This window comes from Rousettus aegyptiacus, unplaced genomic scaffold (genome assembly GCF_014176215.1).
Source record: "Rousettus aegyptiacus isolate mRouAeg1 unplaced genomic scaffold, mRouAeg1.p scaffold_m13_p_9, whole genome shotgun sequence".
Taxonomy (NCBI): Eukaryota; Metazoa; Chordata; class Mammalia; order Chiroptera; family Pteropodidae; genus Rousettus; species Rousettus aegyptiacus.
The window spans coordinates 97,904,962-97,915,820 of NW_023416312.1; the positions used below are offsets into that span (position 1 = coordinate 97,904,962).

The 10,859-nt window shown below is 43.4% G+C and overlaps 2 pseudogenes; one reads left to right on the top strand and one right to left on the bottom strand.

Moving 5' to 3' along the window:
- Positions 1–6,839: 6,839 nt before the first annotated feature.
- Positions 6,840–8,698, top strand: LOC107499472 (annotated as a pseudogene).
- A 1,663-nt stretch (positions 8,699–10,361) lies between these two features.
- On the bottom strand, positions 10,362–10,479 carry LOC118608067 (annotated as a pseudogene).
- Positions 10,480–10,859: the final 380 nt, after the last annotated feature.

The following is a 10,859-nucleotide window of genomic DNA, read 5'->3' on the forward strand; positions in this document are numbered from 1 at the left end:
TCCATAGCTAAGCTCTACCTGGCCATCCTTTGGAGCCTTAGAAGTGGGGAGAGGAAGGAAGCAGGGCTGGGAGACAGGCAGGGGCTGACCACAAGCCTATCATCATTCCAAGAGAGATGCAGCATCTAATTTGGGCATAATTAGATTTGAGAAAGGTCACTCTATCGCTCAGTCAAGTCCATTTTGCCAACACTTATTGAATACCTGCTGCAATCCAGATCCCATGCTGGCTGGAGGGGGGTGTAGTGAGGAGCAAGGCTTGGTCTCTGTGCTCTAAGTCTGCAGGAGAATCAACACAGATAAACACACACAAACACACACAGTACATGATAACTAAATAATCATGTGAAGGTAATTTGTTAAAGGATCAAAATGAATTAAAACAGATTCTAAAGCAATAAGGAAAGGCTTCCTGGACAAGGCAGCTCCCGGAAAGACTGGGGAAAAGGTTTGGCTTGGCAGAGCAGATGACATCCATGTGAGAGGACAACAGGCACAAAAGGTCAGAGGTGGGGCAAGCATGACATTGTCTAAAAGACTTTGAACTGCCAGTCTTTCTAGGTAGAAGATTGGGGTGTTGATGAATCAAGGAAAATCAGACTGATTAGCAGAGGCAAGCAGGGCTAACTTTCACAGGGCCTTCTGTTTCCCTGCAAGGATTCTGGACTTCATCCTTCATCCAGTGCCTTCCCACTAGCTGTCCAGAGTGGCTACAGGCAGAGTCAATGGCCAACTGGTTCACCCAAAAGGCCTTTTCAGCCAATGCCACTTGATCTGTCAGGCCAGTCCTCCAGGTTCTAAGGATCCTCATCTGCTGGACAGCTCCAATACCTTTCTAGGAGATCCACAATGTATAAAAAGTTGGGAAGGACCACTTTTTACAAGGAAGACCCTTGGGGTCTCTTAGAGAAAAGAAATAAGCTACATGTTCCTTAGTCTATTGTTGGTGGGGAGGGACCAAGAAGTCTGACAGGAGGGTCTTCCACTGCTCCCCGGGGAGGACTATGAATGAAGCTTCAGAGTAGTTGGCTTGGAAAGGGAGGGAAAGACAAGACCACAGAGTTGTGCTTCCTTGTATGCATAACAAGATGGGAAATCCTGCAGGAGACAGCCTCCTACAACAATCCTGTAGGCCAAGTTCAATGCCATCCATATTCAAAGAGTCATATAACTTCATGTACTGTGGAGCTGGTGGGCCCATTCTGGAAGCTGTGAACATGGAAGGTGGAATCAGGGCTTGCCCAGAATGATGGCCAGGGTCTGGGTTACTGAGGAATCCTAGAGATATATAGTGGGTTGAACAGTGGCCCCCAAAACACTTGTAAATGTTGTCTTATATTGCAAAAGATGTGATTTAGTTAAGGATTTTGAGATGAAGAGGTTATCTTGGATCATCTGGGTAGGGCATAAATGTAATTACATACATCCTTATAAAACAGACACGCCAGGGAAGACAGCCACGTGAAGTCGGGGGAAAAGATAGGAGCGATGAGGCCACAATTGAAGAAATGCCTATAGCATCTGAGGTGAGCATTGGAAGGGATATCCTCAGCTTTTCAGAGGACCTAGGGCCCAGAGTTGTACCATGAGTCCTCAGGGGTAACAAGTGCCATGGAGGTACCCAGAAACATATTGGCACTCCCCGCAAGGAAGCACACGTTGGCAGTAGAGATACCAAAAGGTAAATGGTTCTGCCATCTTGAGAGTCATTTTCAAGGCCAAGTTGAGCATGAGGGTTAATCATAATTTAGTGCTTTAAAAGGCAGAAAGCAACACCTCGGGAGAAGAACATCACCTCTGCAGAGTGATGAATGAGTAGGTCTCCTGACAGATGTTCTGTTACTTGTGGGGGCCTCCTCCAGGACACTTAATGGCAGGTGACAGTGTGTCTTTGGAACATTAAGAAGCCTCATCTGAAGAGTTCAGAGTGAATTGGTGAGACTCGTCTGTGCATGAGGATGAGGTGAAGATTACCTTCTTAATTCAGAGTCCGGGCTTTGTTTTTCTAAAGATTTACTCATTAAAATCCAGAAAGACAGGATGCTGATCCTGAACAGGATACTTAGCATCTTTCTTAGGCATTTATTTTTAAATGAGCAGCAGTACCCTTTCCATATCTTTCTGGAGATAAATATAGAAAAGACTGGCTGGCACAGTGCTAGTTTGGTGGTGGCTGCGGGAGCAGTTCTGGGGACCAGACAGCCAGCGCAGGGTGCAGCTGAAGCAACATGCTGCCTGGGACAACCCAGAGTCCCCAGTGACCACTGTCTGCTGAACACCTACTACATAGTAGGCTGTATGTTAAGGGGCAGTGGGAGTGCCAGCCAGCCAGCCAGCCTGCGGTCTGCTCTCTTGGTATTTGGGCTAGGCACTGCTAGGAAGACTATAGCTCACAAAATGGGGGAAGGGGCTAGCCCCAGCACTGGCTGGAAAGGGAACACACACCCCTTGCAGCTACAGACAGGAGCCATCTTTTGTATATTTGGTATTAATGATGATGTTATGTAAGTGTGTTCTTATGGCAAGTGAGATTTTTCCTGTGAGAAAGCAACAACCACTAGAAGACAAATTGTCTGAGGGCAGGGAGTCCTGAGCAGGGGAGCTGGACAGCCTGGAGTCAGGCAGAGTCTCAAGACTGAGTGATGGAGAGCACTTGCCTACAAGAAGCTGGAGCCTGGACTAGGCTCACAGAGGAGCCTGGGGCTCTGAGACCCAAGAGGATCAAGGCTGCAAAGAGACTGATGGTGGCAAAGCCACAGGCAGAACGAGGTTCCTGGGAAGAGGAAAGGATAAGATGCAGAGAAGGTGGAAAGCGAAATCTCTTGGGAAGAAGCAGCGGGCAGCTTACACCCCCATTCATCCAGGAAATAGGAGACTGAAATTGGTCTCAGCTGGCCAACACCTCACCGTAGACCCTCTCTGAGGCCCTTCTCCTCTCTGGGCCTCAGTTTCCCATCATCACACAGCTCAAGATGATTGTTCCAGACCATTTCAGAATGGCTGGCTCATGATCTTCCTTCCTTTTGCCAGAGAAGAACACTCACATCAGCTCCCTGTGTTAGTTTTCTGTGGCTACCATAACAAAGTCTCATTAACTGAAGGGTTTAAAACAACAGAAATGTATTATCTCACAGTTCTAGACTCTAGAAGTCCAAAATCAGTATCACTGGACTGAAATTAAGGTCACATGTCAGCAAAGTCACATTCCCTCCAGAGGCTCTAAAGAAGATTCTGTGCCTTTCCTCTTCCAGCTTCTGGTGGATGCTGGTATTCCTTGGATTGTGGCCTAATTGCTCTAATCCCTACCACTGTCTTCACTTTGCCTTCTCCTCTGTGTGTCTGTGGCAAATCTTCCTCTACCTCCCTCTTCTAAGGACATTTGTGACTATATTTAGGGGCCATTGGGATAAATCAGGTAATCTCTCATCTCATGATTCTCATTATTATCTACAAAGTCCTTTTTTTACCATATAAGGTAACACTCATAGCATCACAACATGGCTCGGATAACTTTTGGGGGACATTTTGCAGCTTACCATGTCACCATTTGGGCTTTTCTAGGTTATTTCTACAGCCTTCTTACATTGACTCAAATGTTTTCACAGGATTCACCTGTTCTCAGCTGTCAAAAGTCGGTGGAAAATACCCATATCTCCCTGTTTATAACCAACTTAGCCATGTCCTGGTATATTAGGACAAAAGGTCCCTTGTAGTCCACATCACTCTCACCTAGTGGAATGTACCCTTCAGCTGGAACTCAGCTGGAACCCAGCTACACCTATCACAGAATCCAAGTTCAAACACTCTGAAGGCCTCAGAACATTCTTTATAGCATTTGGTGGGGCTTCACGTGTATGTGTGTGCATGCGCGCATGGGTGCCTGGGTTGGGTAGGGGCAGTGACCTGCAGAGAAAGTTTTAAAAACCCTAAGGTTCTGAATGTCAGTTGGCCCTTCACATCCTAGGTCTGGGACCTAAGGTGACACATTTTGAAGCCAAGCAATAGCACATCACATGGCTGAAACACTGACAGTATGCAGTAACAAGTTGCATCAAAAGGAATGGATGAATCTGACATGTGTTATCAAGGGTGGGAGACTGAGACATGGAAAAGTGCCTACCAGATTGAGGAGTAAAAGGGGGAGGGCACTAGAAGGGAAAACTTGGAGAGCCTGAGAACCTAACTCCCTTGCCTGCTGCCCTATGTCCACCTCCCACTGTTTAGGGAGAGAATGCTCAGAAAGTTGGAGTTTAAAGTGAGAACAGGAATTCAGCCCCCAGCATCTGCCCACCTTGTGATGATGTGACTTGAAGGCCACCAAAGATGTTGTCACAATCTCATTTCTGAAGAATAGCACTTGGGCTCCTGGGATTTACTTCTGTGATCATAAATCTGGCCCTGAGCAAAGCTCGAGAGCAGCTGGAGACATTGCAGGGTGGCCAAAGTCAAAATGCCTGTGATGATTAGAAATATGTGTCAATTTGACCAGGCCAGGTTGCCTCACCTCATTCCTCTAGAGAACAGGCAATAATAGGCCCTGTGTGGCAAGTAGGAAAATGCAGCCCAAAGTTATCTGGCCCAATTCCTCAGAACCTGTGAACGTTCCTTTATATAGCCCAAAAGTGTAATTAATTTTAGGATCTCGAGAAGGAGAGATGATCTTGGATTATCCAGCTGGGCCAGAAATGTAATCACAAGGGAGATTTGACACACACAGAAGACGAGGTGATGTGTTCGTGGAGGCAGAAATAGGGTCGATGTGGCCACAAGCCAGGGAACACCTGGAGCCACCAGAAGCTAGAAAAGGCAAGGAATGGTTCTCTTCTAGAGCTTCTAGAGGGAGCGTAACACTGCCAACACCTTGATTTAGCTCAGTGGAACGGATTTTGGACTTCTGGCTTCCAGATTGTGAAAGAATATAGTTTTGTTTTAAGGTGCCCAGTTTGTGGTAATGTGTGATAGGAAACTAATACACTGCGGCAGCTTCGTTGTGAAGGTTCGAGGAGAGCCTGTATTTATATGCAGCCTCTGGCATGTGGTGTGTGCTCAGTGAATGATGACTTAACTGAGCATTAACAGAACATGACAGGCCAAGGGGTTATGTATTCAAAGTCCAATCAAGAATTGCAAACTCTCCAGCCCCACAGGTATAGGTAGGTGGAAATCCTCATTGTTCTCTGAGGAGAATTAAGAAACATAAAGTTGATTTGATTCATAAGTAGAAGACTTTCTTCTAAGGATGCCTTGCCACCAAACCTAAAACTGTTTCAGGTTTCAGAAAGTAACAGTTCTGAATTTGGGTCACATATGGTGTCTCTGGGGAGGCCCCTCCCTAGACATTGTGAGTCTTCATTGGAAAGACAAACAGTAGACATGGGTCACTAGGGTCCTGCTGTCATCACAGAGCCAGCTCCCTGCCCCTGCCCTCGACCCTAGCCTTCTCGTCACACAGGCTCCCAGGGTCTGGGGCTCTATGAACCCACAAGTCTGTAGGTCAGGTCAGTTTACCCCAACCTGTCAAGTGGCAAGCTCAGACCATCAAGATAAGCAGGCTACATGGATAGTCTGTCACCCATGCTGCCCTGCCAGCCTGGCCAGCCCCCCAAGCACAGCATCTCCCGGGCCCTGTTTCTAGAATCCTGGCCCCGGAAGCTGGAATACAAGGAGAGAACAAAGGCTTTGTCCTCCGTGGGGCTTCAGGCCAGGTTAGCAGGTTTTGGTTAGCAAGAGAAAGCCTGCAAGGGTCTACAGCGCTCAAGATAAGCCTCAATGACCACTCAGCGAAGGTGGCCCCTTCTCTCAGCACTGCAGCACTCACCATACCAAAGCCACCACGAGCCCCATTGCTATAAAGCCATTCTAAAATGCTGCAAAATAGTTCCCCTCCTGCCTGGCCACAAAGAAAAATAGCATCAGAAAATTGTTTCGTTTTGTGTGTGTGTGTGTGTGTGTGTCTGTCCCTCATAAACTTCTGAGTTTATTAGATGCTACCAAGAGCCTCACTGCAGAGGAGCCACATGAATCCATTTCCTCCAGTTTCCTGAGCTGCTCCCGACCAGACCAGCAGCAGTTTATTATGAATCTTATCCGAGAGCAATATTTCTATTTAGCAGCACATATATAAGCTCGGCTTGGTCCAAAAAGATGTACCATGAGATATGTCTGCTCAGCCCTGTAATCGAAGCCTTGTAATTAGCATCAAGTCACCAGCTTGGTCCTGCTCAAAGGGCATCAGGTGGGATATAAAAGGGGGTGCTGCTATGGACCCATCCACAGAAAACATTTCCTAAACACTAGAGAGAAGTTAACAAAAGAGCCCCCTCTCATTGCCCTTGGATCTCACTGCTCTGCCACTGTGCCCCTTTTAGCTTATACCGAGCCTTGGGCCATCCATCCCCTGGTCCTCTGCAATGGAAAGCCAGATATCAACAAGCTCCAAGGTTAGATGGGCTGGTTATAGTGGGTTATTCTCTAATACTTGCCTTCTACCCACACCCCAGGCCTGGCTTTCTGAATATGAGTGGGATTTGGGACTGCTTAGTGGTGCCAGCCCCCAACTGAACCTCATCCAAAATTGAGCCAGGGTAGAAATAAAACAGAAAGAAAATTCTCCCTAGCTTCTGTGCCAGGCACCGAATGAGATCCTGGTGACTCAGCTAGATCAGGTAAGAGTACCTTCCTTCACTCAACAGGTCTTTTCAATCATGGGGAACCAGGTACACAAGCATTTAGGAGCTGTAAGTTTCTACCAAGTCACTTCACCTCTCTGGACCTCAGTGTCCTCACCTATAAATTGTGGCTAATAAGGGTAACAGAATTTGTTTCAAATGAGATAAGACATGGGCAAGTGCTTCCAAGAACTCAAAGTGACAGTGAGTGTTATGGGTGAGCCCTGAGCACTTCCTACCATGCCCACCAGTGCCCAAGGAGCAAGAGAAGGGCCCAGGAATGGTGCCACATATCAGGTCCTTGGCAAACCTTGTAAGTGGTTTGGCTTGACTCTCAACTTGATGCTCTAATGGCCTACCCATCCCTATCCTTGCAGCTTGTGAACCAGAACCCTCTGCTGAGAAATGCAGATAGGAGCCACACTGTCCACAAAAGCAAGCATGAGAGAGGTCCCCATTTCTTCCCCTCAGAGGGCATGGGAAAGCAGGGTCATTGCCTACTCCAAATTGGCTCCAGAAACCACTGTGCCTGGGGAAAATCTCCCTCAATTTAAAACTCCACACCTGTGGCCCGCCCTGGGCCCATTCTCCGATGGCAAGGCCCACCAGTTCTTTACCACCTCTCCTCTCAGCAGCCTGGTAACAAGCTGAAGTCCTCTTGCTATGTTATGCCAGACTTTAGCTGCCTATCAAGAAAATATGGAACAGTCCCCTAGACCAGCATCCAAGATAACCACTGTGGTGCAGGGCAAGGCCGAGGGCTGGCAGGTGATGGGCCAGGAGTGTGAGGAGTTGGTTTCGCTTGGCCAGCGGGGCCTCTGCACCTCTCCCTCTCCATGTCCCCAGGAACTCCTGGCCTGCGTCCCTCTAGCTCTGGGCCAGGCTGCTACCACAGTTGCAGATGACCCAAAATTCACAGGCGCAAAGGAAATTGGTTTCCTTCCGAGGTGGTCTGGGTGAAGGGGAAGTACCTTCCGCACCGCTCCCGACATTAGCCCAACTTTCCCTTTTTCTTATCAGCAAGTGGAGATGTTAAACATACCTTTATCTGGGTAAGAAATGGAACATACAGACCTCTGAAAATATCTATTGAAAATGAGAAACTTGTGATTGGATCATGCGGGCAGCCTTCGGATTCCTAGCATAGGGGTATGATTCCTTTGTTTTCCTTGTTGGAGGACAAATGACCGTGTTACATATTATTCAGGTTAGATTTTCAGAACACCCAGGAATATGAATGGATATGCATTGCGTGGTCTCATGTTTGTCAAAAAATGTTCTATACAGCAAAAAGAGCGATTCTGAAAAGGGAGTTTGGAGGTGGCCACGTGAAAGCTAACATATTTGGAAGAGTAAAGGATGATGTATCATTGCATGGATATAAAAAAAATTGCTGTCACAATCACCTGCCCCATTGACTGCAGTTGAAGAAGAATTAAGAAAAATGAAAATTAATGATGAACAAACTGATGAGAGTGTGGACACTAAACATCAAACATTGCAAAGAGTAGCATTTCCTATTTCTTGATAAGCTTTTCAGGCTTTGTAGGCTTTGGGAAAATTTAATAAGAGCTCAACTACGTGCAATTGGAAATAAATAGATATCAAAAATGAAATCATGATTTTGACCAACACAACAAATACAGAACTAAACGATGTGCCAAAGAGGATTCCCAAGGATTCGGCACATTACTCTTTCTTTCTTTATAAATATTCCCATTAAGGAGACTATTTAGAGTCCATGGTTTTGATTTATTCAATACCTGGATATGCACACAGTATAAGAGAATGGATGTTGTATTCTAGCTCTAAGAGCCCTCTGCTAGAAATTGTAGAAAGACAAGTACAAATGGATGAGAAATCAAGATAGACAATGGGGATGAGCTGACTGAAGTCTTTCTTTATGTAGAAGTACTCCCCAAGCAGCATGTACATAAGTAAAGTTTGGACAACCAAAATGCCCTGCAGGAAAAAGAGGAATTGCAAGACTAATTAGGCATCCAGCTGAATCTGAAGCCACTACTGATTAATATCATTATATTCAGTATTACAATATTAGTTTTTTTTTAAGTCCAGCTTTTAGTATGGGAAAACCGAAATTATTCCATGTTGATATATAGTAGGGAAAATCTTCTACTTTTTGAAAAATAGCACTTTTTATAGTGTGTTTTTAAAATTAATGTTATAGAAGTCTCATAATTTCTATTATGAGTTAACTTTAGAAAAAGGCTCAATGTAGTGATGTTTAATTATGTCACAGTTTTCATAGAGTGTTGTTTCCACACTTTCATGTAATTCTTAAAAGTTTTATACAGTTGGGCCAATTCAGAAAGTCTAATCTCTAAAAGTAAGATATACTTATTACTCTTTAGTAAGACATCATTTTTTTTCTTTAAGGGAGAGTGTACTTAATAAGGGAGAGAGTACTTAATAAATATGTTAAGGATCAGCTTAGATTATTTTCTAAGCTGAAAATGTAGTGTGCCTAAGAAGAGATGGTAAGTTGCTAACTCTGACTGTGGGATCATGCTTATAACTTTTAGAAACAGTGCTTTATTTCAGCAGTCTCCTATTTGACTTTTTGGTGTTTTAAATGGCATTGCAATTTCAGAAGAACAGCTCCCTCTGAAACCTTAACAGTACAAGATACTTTCTGTACTGCAGGATTCCTGATGACATTAAAAGGTACATAGAAACAGCTTTAGTAAAGTCTCTTTCTAGTGCTTTAAAAAAAAACCCTCTATTCAAAAGTAAGTCATTTCATTATAAATAATGAGGACAAATATTTATGTTCAGTTGAATTTTAAATTAATATCATTCAAAAGCAAACAAAACTAAAATCAACGATGTTGAAAAATTTTTATACATCGAGACTGATTTCTCTCCAAAACCATATATTTATAGGCGAATTGTGTTCTTTATTACCTTTGAGCAAATATTCAGATTTAATAAAATTGTTCTAAAGTCCTAGTATTCACCAGCCTAACACAGACACTTAGGAATCTTTTTTTCAATTTATATCTTATTTCAAAACACATTTGACTGTTTTCTAAAGCTTTACATTTTCGGCTACAACCTAAAGAGATTTTTGAGCCTCATTTTCTTTTGATACTTGAAATAGAGGGAGCTAGAACACTTCGTCACGTTTAATCTGTTAAACCTGCTGCGAGAGCCAGAACTGGGAGGTGTTTTCTAAATGAACTGTGGGGATCCAGGATTAAGAATTTCTTGAGTTAAACCTTATGCAGCATAAAAGAAATGTCAGAAATGCACATTTGATAGTATAAAATATGAAACACTCATGTTATACCTTATAATCTTAGATAATATATGCATCTTTCAGAAATTTCATGTGTGTTCAACTAAGCATATTAAAATAATTATAGGTTGATGGATTTTTTTCCCTGAAATTAAGAGTATTTGTGTGAGGTTTTATTTGTTTCACAAATAATCTGACTATAATATTTAAACATGAAAAATGTTGCACTTGTTTACTAAATATATACTTTAAGTTGTTACATGGATCCACATGTAGACACACATACACACAAATTACTGCTTGGAGAATCCTGGAGTGATGTGGCAGACCATAGCCAAAGCTGTTTGTTTGTTTGTTTGTTTAAGCAACCCTTGGTTGACCTCACAGATTGCAAGGAACTTGTCAGTTTACAATCCCTTATTTTTTACTTTTTACGCCTACAGCACCTGGTCTTCTAGGCGGTCTCCCATCCAAGTACTAACCAGGCCTAACCCTGCTTAGATTCCAAGATCAGACGGGATCGGGCTCATTCAGAGTGGCATAGCCGTAGACTGAAGCTGTTATTTTTAATCAGGAAGAATGTTAATCTGTCATGAAGGTATAAAATAATTTAGTAGTGAATGTATTTCTGTACCATCCACATGCAATTATACTTTAAATTCCACTACACTACATGGAAGTAAATAAACATCCAGAATATAGTTGTGATTTATAGTCTTTTAACATAATCATTATTAAACCAATAATTGTTGAAAATCAGTGACGTATTTGGTATAGATTATGACTCATTGTTTAAATTATGTTTTAGGTGACATTATCATAACTATAGAAGGTGAATGAAATATTCCCAATACATTTACATAGCAGTGAAGAATTACATGCCTTCTGTGGGCATTCTATAAGTTCATTTTTTTATTGTAATAAATTTCTTT